General features: G+C 43.4%; 1 protein-coding gene across 3 annotated transcripts in view; it reads right to left on the bottom strand.

The window, feature by feature from the left end:
• IMMP2L (inner mitochondrial membrane peptidase subunit 2) overlaps positions 1–22,924 on the bottom strand; it is a 1,848,527-nt gene that overhangs the window by 900,610 nt on the left and 924,993 nt on the right. The gene's annotated exons all lie outside the window — the stretch shown is intronic.

Here is a 22,924-nt window from a genome sequence, read left to right as displayed (position 1 = left end):
GCTATTAAAATGGGGGACCCCCCAAAAAAATGACGTGGGGTCCCCCCTAATTTAATAGCTAGCAAAGGCTAGGCAGACAGCTGGGGGCTGATATTAATAGCCCAGGAAGGGAGCCATGAATATTGGCCCCCTCCCAGGCTAGAAACACCAGCCGTCAGCCGCCCCAGAAATGGCGCATTCATAGGATGCGCCAATTCTGGCACTTAGCCTCGCTCTTCCACGCTGCCCTGGTGCGGTGGCAGGGGGTAATAGGGTTGGGGTTGATGTCAGCTTATAATGCCAGCTGACATCAAGCCCAGGTTAGTAATGGAGAGGCGTCTATAAGACACCCCCATTACTAACCCCATAGTCAAAGTTAAAAAAAACACAAACACCCAGAATAAAGTCCTTTAATTGAAATAAAGACACAATCCTTTATTGTTCTAAATTAAACCATACTTACCATCACGCCCATTCCAGCTGAAGCCAACGATCTCCTGCAATAAAAGAAAAATAATAAAGCAACCTCATCCTTACCTTTCCATGGTTCCCACGACAGCTTCAGCTCTGCTACATCGAGATGACAGGCTGGACCGCAGCAGAACGCTGCCATCCAGCCTGTCATCCCGCAGACACTGAGAAGCGCAGGCTTGCTTGCGCTGCTCAGCGTCTCTCTTTGACGACATCCAGATGAGCCGAGTTCATGTCCAATGAACTCGGCTCACCTCATGCACGTCACTGACAGCGTGGGAAAATTCTCACGCTGAACCGCTGATTGCAGGAGAATTTTCCCACGCTGTCAGTGACGTGCAGGAGGTGAGCTGAGTTCATTGGACATGAGCTCACCTCATGCACATCACTGACAGCGTGGGAGAATTCTCCTGCACTCAGCACTTCAGCGTGAGAATTTTCCCACGCTGTCAGTGACGTGCATGAGGTGAGCCGAGTTCATTGGACATGACCTCGGCTCATCTGGATGCCGTCACAGCGAGACAGTGAGGAGCGCAAGCATGCCTGCGCTTCTCAGTGTCTGCGGGATGACAGGCTGGATGGCAGATTTCTGCTACGGTCCAGCCAGTCATCTCGATGTAGCAGAGCTGAAGCTGTCGTGGGAACCATGGAAAGGTAAGGATGAGGTTGGTTTATTATTTTTCTTTTATTGCAGGAGATCGTTGGCTTCAGCTGGAATGGGTGTGATGGTAAGTATGGTTTAATTTAGAACAATAAAGAATTGTGTCTTTATTTCAATTAAAGGACTTTATTCTGGATGTTGTGTTTTTTTTAAATACTTTACTAGAAATTCATGGCGGTCATGTCTAATACTGGCGTGACCCCATGAATTTTGGGCTTGGGGCCAGCTGATAATACCAAGCTGGCCCTAACCCCTTTATTACCCAGTGAGCCACCGCACCAGGGCCCTGGATGAGTTGGGTACAGCGCCAGAAGATGGCGCTTCTATGAACGCGCCATTTTCCGGGGTGGCTGCGGACTGCAATTTGTAGCGGGGGGGGGCCCAGAAAGCTTGGGCCTCCCTGCGCTGCAGATTCCAGCCCCCAGCTGCCTAGTTGTACCTGGCTGGACACAAAAATAGGGCGAAGCCCCACGTACTTTTTTTTTAATTATTTCATGAAATTCATGAAATAATTAAGAAAAAAAGGGCTTCCCTATATTGTTGTGTCCGGCCAGGTACAAATAGGCAGCTGTTGGATGGGGGCAGCCCGTTCCTGCCTGCTGTACCTGGCTGGACACAAATATAGTGCGAAGCCCCACTTCAATTTTTTAAAATTATTTCAGGAAATTCATGAAATAATTTAAAAAAAATTGACGTGGGGCTTCGCACTATATTTGTGTCCAGCCAGGTACAGCAGGCAGGAACGGGCTGCCCCCAACCACCAGCTGCCTATTTGTACCTGGCCGGACACAACAATATAGGGAAGCCCTTTTTTTCTTAATTATTTCATGAAATAATTTAAAGAAAATTGACGTGGGGCTTCGCCCTGTTTTTGTGTCCAGCCAGGTACAACTAGGCAGCTGGGGGCTGGAATCCGCAGCGCAGGGAGGCCCAAGCTTTCTGGGCCACCCCCGCTGCAAATTGCAGTCCGCAGCCACCCCGGAAAATGGCGCGTTCATAGAAGCGCCATCTTCTGGCGCTGTACCCAACTCATCCAGGGCCCTGATGCGGTGGCTCACTGGGTAATAAAGGGGTTAGGGCCAGCTTGGCATTATCAGCTGGCCCTAAGCCCGAAATTCATGGGGTCACGCCAATATTAGACATGACCACCATGAATTTCTAGTAAAGTATTTAAAAAAAACACAACACCCAGAAAAAAGTCCTTTAATTGAAATAAACACACAATTCTTTATTGTTCTAAATTAAACCATACTTACCATCACGCCCATTCCAGCTGAAGCCAACGATCTCCTGAAATAAAAGAAAAATAATAAAGCAACATCATCCTTACCTTTCCATGGTTCCCATGACAGCTTCAGCTCTGCTACATCGAGATGACAGGCTGGACCGCAGCAGAACGCTGCCATCCAGCCTCTCATCCCGCAGACACTGAGAAGCGCAGGCTTGCTTGCGCTCCACAGTGTCTCTCTGTGAGGGCATCCAGATGAGCCGAGTTAATGTCCAATGAACTCGGCTCACCTCATGCACGTCACTGACAGCGTGGGAAAATTCTCCTGCACTCAGCGCTTCAGCGTGGGAGAATTCTCACACTGAAGCGCTGAGTGCAGGAGAATTCTCCCACGCTGTCAGTGACGTGCAGGAGGTGAGCTGAGTTCATTGGACATGAGCTCACCTTATGCACGTCACTGACAGCGTGGGAAAATTCTCCTGCACTCAGCGCTTCAGCGTGGGAGAATTCTCACGCTGAAGCGCTGAGTGCAGGAGAATTCTCCCACGCTGTCAGTGACGTGCAGGAGGTGAGCTGAGTTCATTGGACATGAGCTCACCTTATGCACGTCACTGACAGCGTGGGAGAATTCTCCTGCACTCACCGCTTCAGCGTGAGAATTTTCCCACGCTGTCAGTGACGTGCATGAGGTGAGCCGAGTTCATTGGACATGAACTCGGCTCATCTGGATGTCGTCACAGAGAGACGCTGAGCAGCGCAAGCAAGCCTGCGCTTCTCAGTGTCTGCGGGATGAGAGGCTGGATGGCAGCGTTCTGCTGCGGTCCAGCCTGTCATCTCGATGTAGCAGAGCTGAAGCTGTCGTGGGAACCATGGAAAGGTAAGGATGAGGTTGCTTTATTATTTTTCTTTTATTGCAGGAGATCGTTGGCTTCAGCTGGAATGGGCGTGATGGTAAGTATGGTTTAATTTAGAACAATAAAGGATTGTGTCTTTATTTCAATTAAAGGACTTTATTCTGGGTGTTTGTGTTTTTTTTAACTTTGACTATGGGGTTAGTAATGGGGGTGTCTTATAGACGCCTCTCCATTACTAACCTGGGCTTGATGTCAGCTGGCATTATAAGCTGACATCAACCCCAACCCTATTACCCCCTGCCACCGCACCAGGGCAGCGTGGAAGAGCGAGGCTAAGTGCCAGAATTGGCGCATCCTATGAATGCGCCATTTCTGGGGCGGCTGACGGCTGGTGTTTCTAGCCTGGGAGGGGGCCAATATTCATGGCTCCCTTCCTGGGCTATTAATATCAGCCCCCAGCTGTCTGCCTAGCCTTTGCTAGCTATTAAATTAGGGGGGACCCCACGTCATTTTTTTGGGGGGGGTCCTCCATTTTAATAGCTAGTAAAGGCTAGGTATTCCGCTGGGGGCTGATATTAGTAGCCTGGGAAGCTCCGTGGGTATTACCCCTTTCCCAGGCTTCAAACATCTGCCCCAGCCGTCTGCTTAACCTCCGCTAGAGCCTAAAATTAAGGGGGACCCCACGCCAATTTTTTTAATAATAAATCCTTTATTTTAATACTAAATGACAAGTACAGTAACCAACACTATCACTGTACTTCATATATATGTGACTGACATGTTTCTATCTATCTAATCTATGTGTGAAGCTCTATTCTGTCTGTTATAAATTGTCAGGTACCGCTGCTGAATTGCCGGCCGGCTTTTTAAAGAGACGGTGCATGAAAACACTATTATTTTTTTTGATAAATCCTTTACGCTAAATGACAAGTACAGTAAGCAGCACTTTCACTGTACTTCGTATATATGTGGCTGACATGTTTATATCTATCTAATCTATGTGTGAAGCTCTATTCTTTCGGTTCTAAATTGTCGGGTACCGGTGTATGCCGCTGCTGAATTGCCGGCTTTTCATGTTTCACTGTTGGCACTGTTCCCATCGATTTGGGCAATCACTGTAATGCCACAACCACCATGGCTGTGGCATTACAGTGAGTGGCAGACAATCCCTGCATGATTGGTGCTCTAAATAGCGCCAGACATGCAGGACACGCTTTTGGTGCACGAACAGTTATCGAACATAACCTCGAACAGCCGAATTTTTTGCAAATCGTTCGGGTTCGTCGAACAACTCGAACACCGCCCAAAACAGCTCGAATTTGAGATTGGCGAACAGTTCTAGTCGAACACCGCTCATCTCTACTTCTGAACTCTGCCGTGCCCCCAGACACTGTATTTTCCCCACATATGGGGTATTGGTGTACTCAGGAGAAATTGCACTAAAGTTTTTGGGGTCCATTTTCTCCTCTTACCCTTGTGAAAAAAAAAAATTGGGGCTCCATGTTATAAACTTCTGTAAAGGTCTTGGGGGTTCAGGGTGCTCACCACACATCTAGATAAGTTTCCTGAGTGGTCTAGTTTCCAAAATGGTGTCACTTGTGGGGGGTTTCCACTGTTTAGGCACATCAGTGGCCCATCCGCTAATTATTCAAGCAATTTTACATTCAAAAAGTCAAATGACGCTCCTTCCCTTCCAAACCCTGCCGTATGCCAAAGCAGTGGTTTTCCCCCACATATGGGGTATCTGCTTACTCAGGAGAAATTGCACAACAAACTGCATGGTGCAATTTCTCCTGTTACCCTTATGAAAATGCAAAATTGGGGGCTGAAAAACATTTTTGTGGGAAAAATGTGAAAATTGTATTTTTACGGCTCAATGTTATAAACTTCTGTGAAGCACTTGGGTGTTCAAGGTGCTCACCACACATCTAGATAAGTTCCATGAGGGGTCTAGTTTCCAAAATGGTGTCACTTGTGGGTGGTTTCCACTGTTTAGGCACATCAGAGGCTCTCCAAACGCAACATGGCGTCCGCTCATTATTCAAGCAAATTTTACATTCAAAAAGTCAAATGGCGCTCCTTCCCAACCCTGCCGTGCGCCCAAACAGTGGTTTTTCCCCACATATGGAGTATCTGCGTGCCCTGGGGAAATTGCACAACAAATTTTGGGGTCCATTTTTTCCTGTTACCCCTGCAAAAATAAAAAAAAATTGGGTCTAAAGTAACATTTTTGTGAAAAAAGTTAAACGTTAATTTTTTTCTTCCACATTACAAAAATTCCTGTGTAAGCACCATAAGGGTTAATAAAGTTCTTGAAAATGGTTTTGAGCACCTTTAGGGGTGCAGTTTTTATAATGGTGTCACTTTTGGGTATTTTCTGTCATAAAGACCCCCTCAAAGTGACTTAAAATATGATGTGGTCCCTAAAAAAATGGTTTTGTAAATTTTGTTGGAAAAATGAGAAATCGCTGGTCAACTTTTAACCCTTATAGCTCCCTAATAAAAAAAATTTGGTTCCAAAATTGTGCTGATGTAAAGTAGACATGTGGAAAATGTTATTTATTAACTATTTTGTTTAACATATCTCTCTGATTTAAGGGCATAAAAATTCAAATTTTGAAAATTGCTAAGTTTTCAACATTTTCGCCAAATTTCCATTTTTTTCACAAATAAACGCAAGTGATATAGAATAAATTTTACCACAGTCATGAAGTACAATATATCACAAAAAAACAGTCTCAGAATCAGGGGGATCCGTTGAAGCATTCCAGAGTAATTACCTCATAAATTGACAGTGGTCAGAATTGTAAAAATTGGACTGGTCATTAACGTGCAAACCACCTTGGGTTGTAAAGGGGTTAAAAAAAAGAACATATGAAAGCATTTCAAAGTAGAGAAGAGCGGATATTTTGAAATTTGAATTTGCCAGCTCCTCCTATTTTTCAATAAACTGATTTGTGGGGAATAAATTTGCCTGAATCTCAATACTTGTAAGCTTGTAATTGCTCAGAAAATACATCTGGGTGAGATGAGAGTGAGAGAGAGTAAGAGAAAAAGAAAGAATCCTGCTGCCCATAACAGAATGCACTTTATAGGTGAGAGAGACAGACAAAAAGGACCCTGCTGACCATAAGAGCTTGCACTCAACATGAGAAAGAAACGCTGTTAACTATAAAAGCAGAAGAGATAAACTCACCCAATGACTCTGGAGATGGAAAATAACTACCATATAAACTGTGGTCCACTGGAAACCAGTAATCTGTGATGGCTCAGGCACTAAACACAAGGTCATAAGATGTCATAACTGTAGAGCATTATGGGGAGGCCTAACAGCAGTGCAAAACGACGTTATCCTGCTCTCAAGTTTTTTTTTTGCCATCAGCAAATTGAATTACAAAATGTTTTAATTCGCGTGACACCACTCATTTCAGGAAATTCCACTAGACTATTGAGAGATATCTGTATTTTCAAAATATGCGATTCAACATTAATAAGAACAAAACTAAAATACTGAGTGTACAGGTATTGCTGTAAGTTGCAAACTCTTAATCAGTATGGCTTATGAGTAGAGCTATGGACATTCCCCTCTTTAAGATTCAAAAGTATTAGGTAAATGTATCAAATAAAACAAATTAGTGAATATTCATGTATAGAGTCAAAAATCCAGAAATAGTAAGTTATACTTTGTGCCCATGGGAAGATGCAGCTGAAAGAGTACAAGCTAAATAGGTTGATTCAATGCTTTACTGAAATACAGTCTACATGTTGGTAACCCATTGTACTTGTAACAAGTAAAATGCATTACACAAATTAATCATCATTTATTATGCTTTGCTTATATAGCGTCAACATATTCCGCAATGCTATACAGACGTTATCATCGCTGTCCCCGTTGAGGCTCACAATTTAAATTCCCTATCAATATGTCATTAGAATGTAGGAGGAAACCGGAGAACCCGGAGGAAACCCACGCAAACTCAAGGAGAACATACAAACTCCTTGCAGATGTTGTCCTTGGCGGGATTTGAACCCAGGACCCCAGAGCTGCAAAGCAACAGTGCTAACCACTGAGGCACCATGCTGCCCTTAAAGCTCCCATCAAATTTGTTATATTTGCTATACATATATTGCAATAATCACATTATATAGCACTGTGCAGTTACAATTGCTCATTTTGCCTTTCTACCCAGTAAACTCTTCTGTTTTCTCTGCTCTATGCAGAAACAGGAAGTCTCTTTTCCCCTACTTGAGTCATCCCCCTCTCATGCCAGACTATGATTAAGAACATAATAGTTTGAAACGCATAAGGCTGGACATATTCCCAGGAATAGCTCTTTTTTTCCGTTTTTGCTTTTTTAATGAATTTCTTAATAAACTAATTGTTTTTAAGCATTTCCCCTTGACCTGTTGCTGGATACCATTTCTAACTTGTGAAACAAACCAAGGTATGTTTAAACATTCCTCAAAGTACCCTCTTTTATTTTAATGACAGTTTTATACCTCCCTGGCACTCTTTCAGTCATCTGGAATGGCTTTTGAACAGTCTTTAAGGAGTTCCCAGAAGTGCTAAGTAGTGATGAGTGAACATGCTCGGATAAGGGGCTATCCAGGCATGCTCAGGTGCTTGACAATATGTGCGAGTCATCGCAGCTAACAAATAGGCAATCCCTGCACGTGTCACGGCTGTCTAACAGCCAAGAGACATGTAGCTGTGACAACTCAAATATAGTTTTCGAGCACGCCGAAGATACTTGGTAAGCACTAGAGATGAGCGTTGTTCTACTCGAACTGTTCGCCAATCTCAAATTCGAGCTGTTTTGGGCGGTGTTCGAGCCGGTCGGCGAACACGAACAATTTGAGAAAAATTCGGCTGTTCGAGGTTATGTTCGATAACTGTTCGTGCACCAAAATCATAACTGGATTTTTTCTCAGTAATGATGAAAATTAATGTTAATACGCAGTTTGAGTGTACAGCGGGGCGGGGGGAGGGGCAGGGGATGGATCTCTGCAGGAACAATGAAGATCTCCATTTTTTTTTCTCTTTCCCGCATTTGCAGTGGGGAGGTGCAATCTGTCAGCCTATCAGCAGCGCACACACGGAGCGAAGTGCTTTTTTTCACACAAGCAAGGGCATGTGTGATTGGCAGTGTATGTCACATGTCCTTGCCCTATAAGACCAAGCCATTTTCCCCGTCGCCACCATTTTCTCACTGCTGCAGCTGCGTGTTTGACGGCACCGCTGTTGCTGTGTGCGCTATACCTTGTTAATTTCAAGCCAATTTTCGCACAAATATACAGATAGCTTGGGAGTAGGGAATAGTTGTGATTGCAGTCCTTTTAAGGACTAGGTTACAGCATTTCCTACGACTTTTATCAGGCAGGTCTGTGCTCTTAAATAGATAGATTGTGGGAGTAAAGACTAATTGTAATTGGAGTCCTTTTCAGGACTAGGTTACATCAGTTCCTATCAGTTTTTGCCAGGCAGGTCTGTGCCAGTGCTGTGCAAGTTTTTTTCACAGCATTTGGCTGAATCTAGCAAAGCTAATCCTTTTTGGCCTATTGCAGAGTGTGTTAGTCAGTGGAGTAGCCTATCTGTGTTGCAAGATATACCACCTGTGTATAGAATACCAATTTTTTTACTGCACCTAGTGAAGTAAAATCTTTTGGGCATAGCATCATTCTATTAGTCCATCTATACTGACCTCCATCAGGTTGCAAACTGAATATAATTTTTTTCTGCATCTAGCTCTGAAAAAATATTTGGGCTTCTAGCGGTGTGCGGGACTTGGTCTATTAGTCCATCTATACTGACCTCCATCAGGTTGCAAATTAAAAATATTTTTTTTCTGCATCTAGCTCTGAAAAAATATTTGGGCTTCTAGCAGTGTGTGGGACTTGGTCTATTAGTCCATCTATACTGACCTCCATCAGGTTGCAAATTAAAAATAATTTTTTTCTTCATTTAGCTCTGAAAAAATATTTGGGCTTCTAGCAGCGTGTGGGACTTGTTCTATTAGTCCATCTATACTGACCTCCATCAGGTTGCAAATTAAAAATAATTTTTTTCTGCATCTAGCTCTGAAAAAATATTTGGGCTTCTAGCGGTGTGTGGGACTTGGTCTATTAGTCCATCTATACTGACCTCCATCAGGTTGCAAATTAAAAATATTTTTTTTCTGCATCTAGCTCTGAAAAAATATTTGGGCTTCTAGCAGTGTGTGGGACTTGGTCTATTAGTCCATCTATACTGACCTCCATCAGGTTGCAAATTAAAAATAATTTTTTTCTTCATTTAGCTCTGAAAAAATATTTGGGCTTCTAGCAGCGTGTGGGACTTGTTCTATTAGTCCATCTATACTGACCTCCATCAGGTTGCAAATTAAAAATAATTTTTTTCTGCATCTAGCTCTGAAAAAATATTTGGGCTTCTAGCGGTGTGTGGGACTTGGTCTATTAGTCCATCTATACTGACCTCCATCAGGTTGCAAATTAAAAATAATTTTTTTCTTCATTTATCTCTGAAAAAATATTTGGGCTTCTAGCAGCGTGTGGGACTTGTTCTATTAGTCCATCTATACTGACCTCCATCAGGTTGCAAATTAAAAATAATTTTTTTCTGCATCTAGCTCTGAAAAAATATTTGGGCTTCTAGCAGTGTGTGGGACTTGGTCTATTAGTCCATCTATACTGACCTCCATCAGGTTGCAAATTAAAAATAATTTTTTTCTGCATCTAGCTCTGAAAAAATATTTGGGCTTCTAGCGGTGTGTGGGACTTGGTCTATTAGTCCATCTATACTGACCTCCATCAGGTTGCAAATTAAAAATATTTTTTTTCTGCATCTAGCTCTGAAAAAATATTTGGGCTTCTAGCAGTGTGTGGGACTTGGTCTATTAGTCCATCTATACTGACCTCCATCAGGTTGAAAATTGAATAAAAAAATTTTCTGCATCTAGCTCTGAAAAAATATTTGGGCTTCTAGCGGTGTGTGGGACTTGGTCTATTAGTCCATCTATACTGACCTCCATCAGGTTGCAAATTAAAAATATTTTTTTTCTGCATCTAGCTCTGAAAAAATATTTGGGCTTCTAGCAGTGTGTGGGACTTGGTCTATTAGTCCATCTATACTGACCTCCATTAGGTTGCAAATTAAAAATAATTTTTTTCTGCATCTAACCCAGCCAATAGTTTTGGCCTAATACCACAGTTTGGCCACTCAGCTCTGCTCGGTTACCATCCATTGTTTTTTTGTGCAAACAACTCCAGAGTTGTGAATTAGTTAACCACCAAAATGAGTGGAAAAAGGCCTGCTGCTGGTGGAAAGGGGAATAGGCGTGTTGGGAAGGGGAAAAAAGGTTGTGTCCGTGGGGTAGGTGTTAAAGCAACAGTAACATCTGCAGAAGAAAGACCATCTTCCAGCCAAACTAAAATGTCTACTTCTTTTAGCGGACAATGTGATAAGATCCCTTTCTTACGGCCACGCCAATCGCTACAAATTCCAGATGAGGCACAAAAACAGCAGGTGCTTCAACGGATATCAAGTGCTCCTTTAAGTGGGCTCTCCTCCACATCAACTTCAACATCACAAATACTCCAGTCCTCAAAGGTGTCACCCAAATCGCACTTGCTTCCTCACAGCTCCCAAATCTCCAGCTGCCCGTCTGAGTATGAGGTAGAACAGATGGTTGAGTCTGCAGAGCTGTTTACTCATACTATAGCCTGGGAATCAGAGGTCGACTCCAGCGCTTCTGTGAATCCAGACGAGGAAATGATCTGCACTGATGCCCAGAATCTTTATGAGTCGGATCCAGGACCAGACGCAGAAGGTTCTGACCATAATGTAGACCCTCATTCCCAAACTGTAACTCCTGTTGGTGGAGACAATGAGGAAGACGATGATAAGACTCAAATACCTGATTGGAGCGACAACTTTAGTTTTTTGTCAGGGCAGGAACAGGTTGGCTCTGAGGACGACGGGTGTGATAACGCACAGGGTGATGATGATGAGGTCGGAGATCCCACTTACTGTCAACCCACAGTCAGCCAAGAGATGAGGTCAGCAGAGGAGGTGGAGGAAGATGCTAGTGACGACGAGGTCAGGTTGCGCCTTCCTGGACAGAGACGTAGTACTGGAAGCACGTCAACAACTGCATCCTCAAACACAACTCTGCCTCTCACCACAAGTCGTGGTGGCTCTTCAGGTCGCATGGGTGCTAAGCCTTGCATAGCCTGGGCATTTTTTCAGATCGATAAAGATGACCCAACTCGTGTTATCTGTAACATTTGTCAGCAAAAGCTAAGTAGAGGCCAAAAAATACATAGTTTGAGTACTTCATGCATGAACCGGCACATGGACATGAAGCATAAGTTGCAGTGGGAAGCTCAGTGTGCTACAATGCGGCCTAGCCGGCCGGGCCAATCACCGTCTGCCATATCTTGTGCATCCGCGGCCTCTTCATCCTCTGTGACTGGGGGGACAGCAGTCACACCTGTTTTGGGGCGCAGACCTGCCACCTCTTTACCCGCAACAGCCAGCGTGATTGGCAGGTCATCATTTTCTTTGGAGGTGGTAACACCAGCTGGTGTTGAGCGCTGTCCGACATCGATAGCACCACCTTTGGATCAAGGCAACCTAACATGTCCGCCTGCATCTTCCTCACAGACCGGCAGTTTGCCGGGGACACCCTTATCAACCCCGTCTAAGCACAATAGCCAGCCCTCGGTCCCTCAGATGTGGACAAGTAAAAGACCATTTCCTCCTAGCCATGAGAAAGCTAAGAGGTTGAATTTCACCATCTGCAAGCTCTTGGCTACAGAAATGCTGCCTTTCCGCCTGGTGGACACAGAGGATTTTCGAGACCTTATGTCCGTCGCAGTGCCCCAGTACCAGATGCCCAGTCGGCACTACTTCTCAAAGAAAGGTGTGCCTGCGCTCCACCAGCATGTCGCACACAACATCACCGCTTCTTTGAGAAACTCTGTGTGTGACAGGGTGCATTTCACCATAGACACTTGGACGAGTAGGCATGGACAGGGGCGTTACATGTCGCTGACTGGGCACTGGGTAACTATGGTGACAGCAGGACAAGGGGCTGCTGTCCAAGTCTTTCCGTCCCCACGAGTTGTGCGTCAATCCTCTTTATGTCAAAGTTCCTCCACTGCTTCTGCCTCCTCAACCTCCTCTCAGTCTTCCACCTGCACCCAAAGCCTGTCTGGTCATGCCACAAGCTTTCTAACTGCGCAGAAGGGATCCTGCACACCTCCTTACTATGCAGTAGGGCTCAACGTCATCAGGCGGTTTTTACATTGAAATGTCTGGGAAATATGAGTCACACAGCTGAGGAGTTGTGGTCAGCTCTGGAGAACCAATTTCATGAATGGTTGTCTCCACTGGACCTGAAACCAGGGAAGGCCGTGTGAGACAATGCTGCAAACCTGGGTGCGGCCCTTCGCCGGGGCAATGTCACACACGTGCCTTGTATGGCTCACGTGTTGAACCTGGTTGTCCAGCAATTTTTAGCCCACTATCCCAGACTAGATGGCCTTCTGCAGAGGGCACGGCCGCTGTGTGCTCACTTCCGCCGTTCGCATCCCGCAGCTCAGCGACTTACATCTCTACAGAAGTCGTTGGGCCTGCCACTTCACCGGCTAAAATGCGATGTGTCTACCCGGTGGAATTCAACTCTGCACATGTTGCAGCGACTGTGGCAGCACCGACAAGCCCTGGTGCAATACGTTCTTCCCTTATCACTCCTAAACACTTTTTGCATAATAATTTGGAACGCGGTGTACATGTGCTTTTCCACAAAACACCAGTGGTTCACGTAGTGAATCTTACAGTTCTAACTTGCCAACCGTGGTCTGTATGGAATTGTTCAATAAAGGGCCCAAAATTAAGATAACATAGATGGGAGAGGTCTCTATGAATAGGAATTCCTAAGTATTTGATACCCTGTGAGGGCCAGGCAAAGGGAAAGTTGGACTGGATGGAATCCTATATGGATTTAGGGAGGGAGACATCGAGGGCCTCAGACTTCGCTGCATTGATTTTAAAATTTTACCATGTAACAAAGTGATCTATTTCAGCCATAACAGCAGGGATGGATATATGTGATTGAGTGATATATACTAGGACATCATCAGCAAATAGAGAGCACTTGTACTCGGTGCCTCCCACCTCAATCCACCTAATATTGGGGTTATGGCGAATTGATGAGAGCAGGTGCTCCGTCACTAGGATGTATAAGAGAGGGGACAGAGGACATCCCTGCCTTGTCCCATTGGTGATTGTGAAAGGTGATGAATATGTTCTGACGCACCCCCTGGGCCTTGGGACACCCGGAGCCGGACACTTTTTGGTGGATGCTGGTGGTTGTAGTCTTCGTGGCGGCGATCCGGTTCCGTGGCTCAGGGCGGTCAAACCAGTGGCGGAACTATTTATGTGGTTTTGATGTTTAAATGTCCGACTACGCCACCCGTGGATTGCGGTCAGAGTGAACCGCCGCTACAGGGCAGACCGCTAAGGCTGGTGTTGTGGGTGCAGCAGAGCGTAGCATAACTCCCCACGGGAGGAGTATAGCCTCAGGGCAGTGTATGCGGAGGATGGGGGTGATGGTGCAGGGCAGCAGCAGTAACGACACGGAGTCAGTGATGCAGTTCAGGGCCTTTACTCACAGTTCTTATTATCCAGACCACGTCTGCAGGTAACGGCTGCCCACGTCGTACTGTGCTCACCAGGTGAGGGGCTCAGACAACTCCCAGATAACTTTGGAGCGCTTCACAGGACCCCCTTTGTGTGTCCTTTGTCTGGCCTTTCTTACCAACACTTCTGTCCGGCTGCCTCGGGCCTCCTCTTGGTAAACTTGGCGCCAGTTTCCCTGACCCTATGTGGTGCCTTCCTAGCGGGTGGAGCAAGGGGCTGCGCCACATAAAATGTCAGAGCCTCCGGTTTCTAGCTGAGGGTCGTTTCCTGCCTCCACTAGTTCGGGGACCGGTCTCCCCCTTTGGCCTGACCCCTCCACGCAGGTGGATTCGGGCGTGCGGTGGCGACTCGCCCGTCCGCACCCCTGGGATCCCTTCATTCCTCGTTCCTGGAGCCTTCTCCGCTCCTCTTCCTTCCTTCTCCCTCTTGCAGGCCTGGGCCTCTGTTACTAGGCCCGCCTCCGGAGCAGAGCTCATGCAGAGCCCCTGCTCCCTGCCACTTCTGCTCAGACTTCTCTGCACTGAACTAAGATGGTGCCCACCTTTTATACTCCCTTCTCAATGCACCCAGGAACTGCTTCCTCCCTGCTCCTGCACTGCAGGGTTCCCCTTCCTCAGTGTTCCCTCCCCCCACTCCAGCCAGGGACAGGGACTGTCGTGCCCATCTCAGGGGCATATTGGTCGCCCTGCCCCACGGCAATGTGGTGTAATGCATGCAGGTGTCGGGTCCTGATCCACACTCCATCCTTATCTGAGAGTGAGATATCACACCTCTGGGTGAGGTGCAATACGTCTGTAGCAACCGAGCCCTCGGTGCTACAGTTCCATTTATCTTCAGCCTAGGTGACGTATTGTGATACAGGGCCGTGATTTTGGCTATAAAAGGGTCCCCTAGACCCCTACCCCAAGCTTTTTAAGAGAATCATATATGGCGTGCCAGGAGACTCTATGGAATGCTTTCTCAGCATCCAACGAGAGTATCTACTTACAAATTTTTAACTGCATCTAGCCCAGGAAATACTTTGTGCCTAGTAGCAGTGTCTGCTAGTCAGCGGATTATCCCGGCTGTTAAGCAAGCTACACCACCTGTAGTTTGGACACTTAATTTTTTCAAAGGAAATGCTTCGGGACCACGGGATACTTAGTGAAGAGCATCAGGAGGCACCCCAAGGCATAGGGGCTGGGACTGGCACTAGGATGCCTTGCGGTGGACAGCCGAGCTCGATCCTTATAAAAGCTTTTTAACTGCAGCAGCTTTAGTGGACGCTACTGGAGCTGGAATTACGCGGCTGCTGGCATGAGACTTGCCCTCCAATAGATCCTTGTAAATGGATTTAAACTGTATTCATTCAAATTAGAGGGACAATTTAAATTAAAAAGCTTAGAGCTGCCTCCACCACAGGGGGGCTCTCTCGACCCACCAGCGGACAGGCACCAGTATTGGGAGAGGGGGGCTGGCCGTCAGGGTTCACCGCGGCTCTGGCACAAACCCGGCGACACGGAGGTGGCACGGGCAGGAGCGGACTGGCCGTCTCGGCTTCTCACTTTTTGGATTTTAGAAGGGCATGACATGCCTATATCTGTGTCTCCCCCTCCTTTTACTCCTCCACCTCTTTTCTTTTCGCATGACTATATGTACTTGTCACTTTTCCATGTGTTAGTTGTGTCTTCTGAGCAGTTTGTCAGCTTTTGGACACCTTTGAAGGTGTTTTCTATGTGTTTCTATGTGTTTTTGTTTGCCTGCAATTGGTTTTAACGGTGTTCGAAGGTGTTCGACGAACAGTTCGACGAACAGTTCGGCGAACACACGGGTGTTCGACGAACCGAACCCGAACACTACGGGGGTGGCTCAACACTAGTAAGCACCTGAGCGTGCTCGGATAACCCCTTATCTGAGCACGTTCAGTCATCACTAGTGCTAAGCACTTGTTGGCTGCTTTACATTCACTCTTTGACCCAACTCATCCAAAAGCAGCTCACATGATTGTAGAGACCATGTTATCTGACACAGCACTTCATCCTTCTCCTTCTTGGTCAGGTAGCCCTTATATAGCTTGAAGCTTTGTGTCATTGTCCTGTTGCAACACAAATGATGGTCCCACTAAATGCTAACAAGATGGGATGGCATCTCGTTATAGAATGCTGTAGTAGCAATGCTGGGTAAGTGTGCCTTGAATTTGGAATAAATCACCAACAGTATCACGAGTAAAACACCCCACACCATCACAATTCCCCCTCTATGTTTCACAGTGGTCATAATACATGTAAAAATTATTTGCTCAGCTTTTTTGCATCTCAAAAAGTAACGGTGGATGGTACCAAAAATATCAAGTTTTGACTCATCAGACCGCAGTTCATATTTCCACTGATCTAAAGTCCTGACCTTGTGTTTCTTGACCCAAACAAGTTTCTTCTTGTTTGTGTTCCTCAGTAGTGGCTTCTTTGCAGTAACCATAGAAGCCTGCTTCTCGCAATCTCCTCTGGACAGTTTATGTTGAGATGTGTGTTCATCATTTACAAGGTTTGTTATCTGAAGTAATGTTATCTAAGGTGGTGTCAATTTAAGGCTTCTGAGGCTGGTAACTCTGATGAAGTTATCCTCTGCAGCAGAGGTAATTCTTGGTCTTCCTTTCCTGAGGCCTGGAGCAATGGGGCTTTGCCTAGCAGCATGTTTGCTGTAGGGCACCAGGTAGCTCCCCCTGTTGGTGCACTGTTGCTGCAGCAGTGGTCAGCATATGGCGCTGCATCTTATAGGTTAGGGACCCACTGAGAAGTTCATCATGACACGGTAGCGGGCTTCATATACTCTGATCATAATGTTAACTACATGTTCATTTTTGAAAAAAATTTTCTTAGCCGCAAAAGATGAATATATAATTTTTGGATGTGCGGTCCATGTCTTTTCTTTTTTTTCTACAGTAATGGTGGATTGCTGTTTCTCTTTACTTATTTGAGTGGTTGATACCATATTCTGGCTCAGAATAATTGTGGAATAAAGCTCATCACTGTATGAAACTGTGCACTAACACTGCCATTGCAAAATACACCTGAAGGTTTGTCAATTCCAAAAGGAAATCTTGACAAGTCTTGTTACCTGTTAATCTGAAGATATTCTATGTAACTACCTGATAAAGCTGAGAGAATGCCAAGGTAGTATCAGGCTGTCACGAAAGTAAAAGGGGGGTAATTTGAGTAATCTAAAGCTTAAAACATATTCTTGTTTGTTTCCCACGTTTCTTTACTCCTTAATTCTATATGTGTTCTTTAGTGGCTTGAGTCTGAATCTACAATGTGCACATTACAATAAGAACTAGGAAACCATTGTATGAAAAGGTGTGTCCAAAGTTTTGACTATATATATATACATACATACTGTATATATATACATATATACTACACGCACATATATAAGTAACTGTACAATATGCCATTACTATTATTGTAAGACCTGTTAAGAAAGTGGCATAAATAGTCTTTTACTCAGAGGAACTTAATTTGTTTTTACGCTTGTCAGATTTCTGTTTAATGTAAGCATGCTGAGAATCAAGATTAGAACATCTCTTTTTCACTGACCAGTTATTGAAATGTCAAACCAGCTACAGAGCGCTTTCCATTTGCTTTAATGCTTGATGCAGCATTTAAAAGATGATCCCAGTGAAACAAATCCTCTAATAGTCACTGAAACATTGCTTCCATTAACAGCTCTTGATGTAGTCTGGCTTGAAACATGGAAAATGCTCACAGTGATTTCAGTCAATGGAAAACACAGCAATGCTTCATTTTTTCAAGGAATTGGGAGGTCGATGAAACAAAAATAAAATTTCTACAGTAACTTTACTCCTGGGGAAACTAAAATGATTTCAGATTTGTGTCTTCTCTTCCACTAAGCTATAAAAGCGTGTCTCTAAAGATACTGGGCTTACGAGAATGGAAAAGCCAATTAGATATATAAAGGGCAGAGCAATACACACTACCTTTTTCTAGTCTAATGTACATTTGCTAAATTACTAAGTTTATAGCTATTACAACTTCAATTCAGGATGAACTAAATATAGATAGAGGAAGGATCAGCGCGTAGAGAGTCTAAGCATTGCATTGATATGGGCAAATTAAAACTCTTACATATTTTTCATCTTTACTTTTTGAGGTGCTACCTGTTTTTTATTATAGAGAGGTGTGGAGTTTGGCCTTGGGTCTTGCACCTACATTTTCCATTGTGAATCCATTTGGATTCTGTTCAAAGCAGCACAATACAGCCTACTCCTTGCAGCTGCTGACCTGGGGCTCAGCTCAGCACACAAAATCCTGATAAGTAACACCATGACTCTGTGTGTGGCGGTGCACCTTAACCAAGTCAGCAAAGAGGATATTTGTACTCCTGATCCTAAAGTATTCTTCATATCTATATTGTTCTCTACTCTACAGGTTCCTCAGATACAGTAGCTGTATTTGAGAAATGCAATTTTGCTTTTGTGCATTGTTTCTATTAGAGTTGGTGTAAATCAATTCACAGGACCCAGTCCAGCATCCAGGTCCGAAATCTCTGACGTTGGATATGAGGCTTGAGAACCACCACTTAGTTCCTGACATTTGCAACTTTTCTCTTGATTAGCCGTCATGGCACAACTTAATCATTGTGGCATGACACATGTATGATGTCAAGCCAGTTCGGTTAATGAAAGGAAGAGCAGTGGATGCTGGGAGGTAGAAGCTGTTTTTTAGGGCTCCCTTTCAGCAGACAGAGCTTACTGATCTGACTGCACGACTGGGTCCTGAAAATTGCCTCCATAGTTTGCACAGTGTGTGCCTTTGTACGGTCTGCTGCTTTAAAGTAAATTTATCATGGCAAAATTACTTAAGTACATCTATATGTAGGACAATTTTGTCAGTGAAGAAGCAAACCTGTCGTTCTAAAATTTGTGATACACATTTTAATAAAGTGTTCTTTAAAGTAATGTGCAAATTACACCCTTCAGTCAATATGAACGAAGAGCGCATCCCAAAGCTTTATTGACTGACAGTGCTGAATATGACAGAAGTGTGTATATTTTTACCATTCCACCCCCTGAGAATTTTTTTCTCCCATTTTTAAGTACACTGTAAAAAAAGTGAATGGTGAGATTCAAAATAACAACTTGGGCTACAAAAAAACTATGCCTCATACAAGCTATACTCATGAAAAAATCCTAGCCTAAAAGTATCTACCAAGATTAAATAATAATAATTCTGCATAATAAGAGTAATGCAAATATAAGTTTTGCTTACCATTAAACAGGTTGTTTATCTATTATTTTCCAAGTGGCTGCATATTAGTAAAAAAAAAAAAAACATATAGTCACCCACTGAACCCTGCCATTACGGCTACTACTGCCCATGCCCCCAATAGGTTTTCACCTTATCTCTTCAGGCATGAATGGCCTGTGACTGTTGCAGCCAATTAGTGCTCGCAACAGTGAAGAGTTGTTTACTGCTGTAACAATCATGTGATGATCCCTGTTAGCTTAAGCGAGGAGACCAGCGTGGAACACGAGCAGCAGTATTAGTAATGGTAGGTGAGTACATGTTTTATTTTCTAATTCTATTATATTTTTTGAGTCATGCTTTCATTGATTTTTGATGCCAAATATAGAACAAGATGCTGCAGTTTTTAATCCACGTGGAAACGTAATGGACCTGATATGCTAATGGGGATCCTACCGATCACATTTGATCTAAAGATAATCAATAGATCTTGGAATAATGACTTCCACAATTGAATGTATTTAAATAAAATGCTCCTATGCTGAGATATTCTTATAAATGTGCCCCTGCTGTGTACTGTGTAATGGCTGTGTGTGACCGTGCAAGAACAGGGTCTGATCATACCACATCTCCTGGGCAGGGGAGGAAGCAACAGAATATACAGACATTACAGCAGAGGATCATAGCCGATTCTTTCTTTGAAGTAAAACATTGTTTAAAAACCTCACAAAAAGTATCAGCTGTGATCACATGCTGTAATGTCTGTTTGCTCCCCTTTGCTTCCTCCTAGGAGATGTGGTATGATCAGACCATGTTCCTGTACAGTCAGACACAGCCATTACACAGTACACAGCAGGGGCACATTTATAAGATTATCTCAGCACAGGAACATTTTATTTAAACAAATTCATTTGTGGAAGTTATTATTCCAAAATCTATTGATAAAAATGAACTTTAGTTCATAAGAAAACCCCTTTAACACCTTTTTGACGTAAGGTGTAATAATACATCTCTGTGACCTGGGCCTTAATGACCAGGTATGTATTATTACGCCTCGGTGATCGCGCCGGCACAGAGGCTGTGAACTGGCAATGAAATAAAAGAGCAATTATTCACTGAACAATTGAGTGCCAGGAATTACTCACCAGTATCTGACTGCCAGATCCTCTCTAAAGCCAGTGGCTCTTAAAGGAGCAACAGAGAGAAGTAGGAAATTTGAGTTTTTTTTCTATATGTATGTCCCCACCACGGCTTTATATAACCCTTTGGGGGCTTAAGCAAAACTATGCAGTCTTGTGCTTGGAGAGGACCATTAAAAATCCTTTAGGGAATTTTTAACAGTTATATGGAGCATTCTGAACAATAGGAGATGTAACATAATAGCAAAATAGGAAAAATGCACAGTCACAGGTAGCTTGACAAAAAATATTAATATAGACCAAAAGTATTTTACTTTGACAGCCTGAGAGATATAAAGTAGTTGAAATCGTATGTTTTGAAATAAGGGAGGTTTTATTAGTGCTGGAAGAGTTTTACAAAGAGCGAGTTACTTTATTTATCAAAGATTGAAAATAATTATGTATTAATACAGTAAGTTTAAAGCCTTGTTGTGTCCTATCAACATCAATATTTTCTCTCTGATCCATCTCATTCTTTAAACACTGACAGCACATAGAATCAAGCCACCGACCAATGTCACCTACTGTACAAAAGATCATAATTGTCTAAAAACCTGTGGGAAAACCAAGCAGAAGGACACAAAAGTATCTACTGTCAGTCACTAACCTGATAATGAGAAAGGACTATGCCAAGATAAAAATGCTTTATGTCACCATAACAATGTTCATACCTACCCTGTGCTGATGTAGTAGCTTTGCTGCACAGTAAGATATCTATGAAATAGCAAAGTGGATTAGAATACTCTAGTTTGAAAAGTTCTCTTCTAGTAGAAAATTGCTCTCATTGCATAACTTTCACTCTTAACCATGGGGCTATAAGTTTTCAATTATTTGAGAAACCAGGTGTTCTCTCTTTTCTCAAGAATACTAAAACTCGAAGCAAAGCTCTTCCTTTATTATGCATTATGTAAGCCTGAATATTAAAAAAGAGGTAGCACCAAAGAACATAATATTATTTAGTGTGCAATAAAAAGGACTTTCTTAAGCTCCTTGTGCTCAACAATGTAGCATCTCTTTAAATTAAAGACCATTGAATTTAGTAAAACAAATTAAATTGTGTCATTTTGTCACTGAATCATTGTTTCCATTATTATTCATTATGTAGTGTTGTTTCAAACATGGAAATGGTTGTGGAAAATATTACTTAATGCATCCCATGTCATCGAGCTAATGAATCAATCTGAAAATTAATTAAAATTAATTTGTTTTCTAATAAAGATATATTTGAAGACTGATATATAACCTTATTTATTTTTTTCCCACATATAAATCACATTGTATAAATTAGATAAATTTGTTTGCATTTTGCAGTGAGAAATAAGTATTTGATCCCCTACAAACCATTATGAGTTCTGGCTCCTACAGACCAATTAGATGCTCCTAATCAAGTCGTTACCTGCATTAAAGACAGCTATCTTACATAGTCACCTGTATAAAAGACTCCTGTCCACAGACTCAATTAATCAGTCAGACTCTAACCTCTACAAAATGGGCAAGACCAAAGGGCTTTCTAAGGATGTCAGGGACAAGATCATAGACCTGCACAAAGCTGGAAAGGGTTGCAAAACCATAAGTAAGATGCTGGGTGAGAAGGAGACAACTGTTGGTGCAATAGTAAGAAAATGGAAGAAATACAAAATGGCTGTAAATCGACATCAATCTGGGGCACCATGCAAAATCTCTCCTCATGGGGTATCATTGATCATGAGGAAGGTGAGAGATCAGCCTAAAACTACACGGGGGGAACTTGTTAATGATCTCAAGGCAGCTGGGACCACAGTCATCAAGAAAACCATTGGTAACACGTTACACCTTAAAGGTTTAAAATTCTGCAGTGCCCGCAAGGTCCTCCTGCTCAAGAAGGCACATGTACAGGCCTGTCTGAAGTTTGTCAATGAACACCTGGATGATTCTGTGAGTTATTGGGAGAAGGTGCTGTGGTCAGATGAGACAAAAATTGATCTCTTTGGCATTAACTCAACTCGCCATTTTTGTTTGAAGAAGAAGGATGAGTACAACCTTAAGAACATCATCCCAACCATGAAGCATGGTGGGGAAACATTATACTTCATGTATCATGAGATTTTGGCCAAAAACCTCCTTCCCTCAGTAAGAGCATTGACGATGGGTCGTGGCTAGGTCTTCCAGCAAGACAATGACCCAAAACATACAGCCAAGGCAACAAAAGAGTGGCTCAAAAAACAGCACAGTAAGGTCATGGAGTGGCCTAGCCAGTCTCCAGACCTTAACCGCATAGAAAACTTATGGAGGGAGTTGAAGCACCGAGTTGCCAAGCAACAGCTTCAAAATCTTAATAATTCAGAGATGATCTGCAAAGAGGAGTGGACCAAAATTCCTCCTGACATGTGCGCAACCCTCATCATTAACTACAAAAAAGTCTGACTGCTGTGCTTGCCAAGAAGGGTTTTGCCACCAAGTATTAAGTGTAGTTTGCCAGAGGAATCAAATACTTATTTCTCACTGCAAAATGCAAATAAATTTATCTGATTTATACAATGTGATTTTCTTGATTTTTTTTTGGATATTCTATTTCTCAATATTAAAATTAACGTACTTTTAAAATTATAGACTGTTCATGTCTTTGTCAGTG

Source organism: Phyllobates terribilis, unplaced genomic scaffold (assembly GCF_046119375.1).
Source record: "Phyllobates terribilis strain yellow unplaced genomic scaffold, ASM4611937v1 Scaffold_11__3_contigs__length_659146591, whole genome shotgun sequence".
In the NCBI taxonomy this organism is placed as follows: domain Eukaryota; kingdom Metazoa; phylum Chordata; class Amphibia; order Anura; family Dendrobatidae; genus Phyllobates; species Phyllobates terribilis.
The sequence above is the reverse complement of the archived record's forward strand: the minus strand, read 5'-3'. Positions and strand labels throughout refer to the sequence as shown.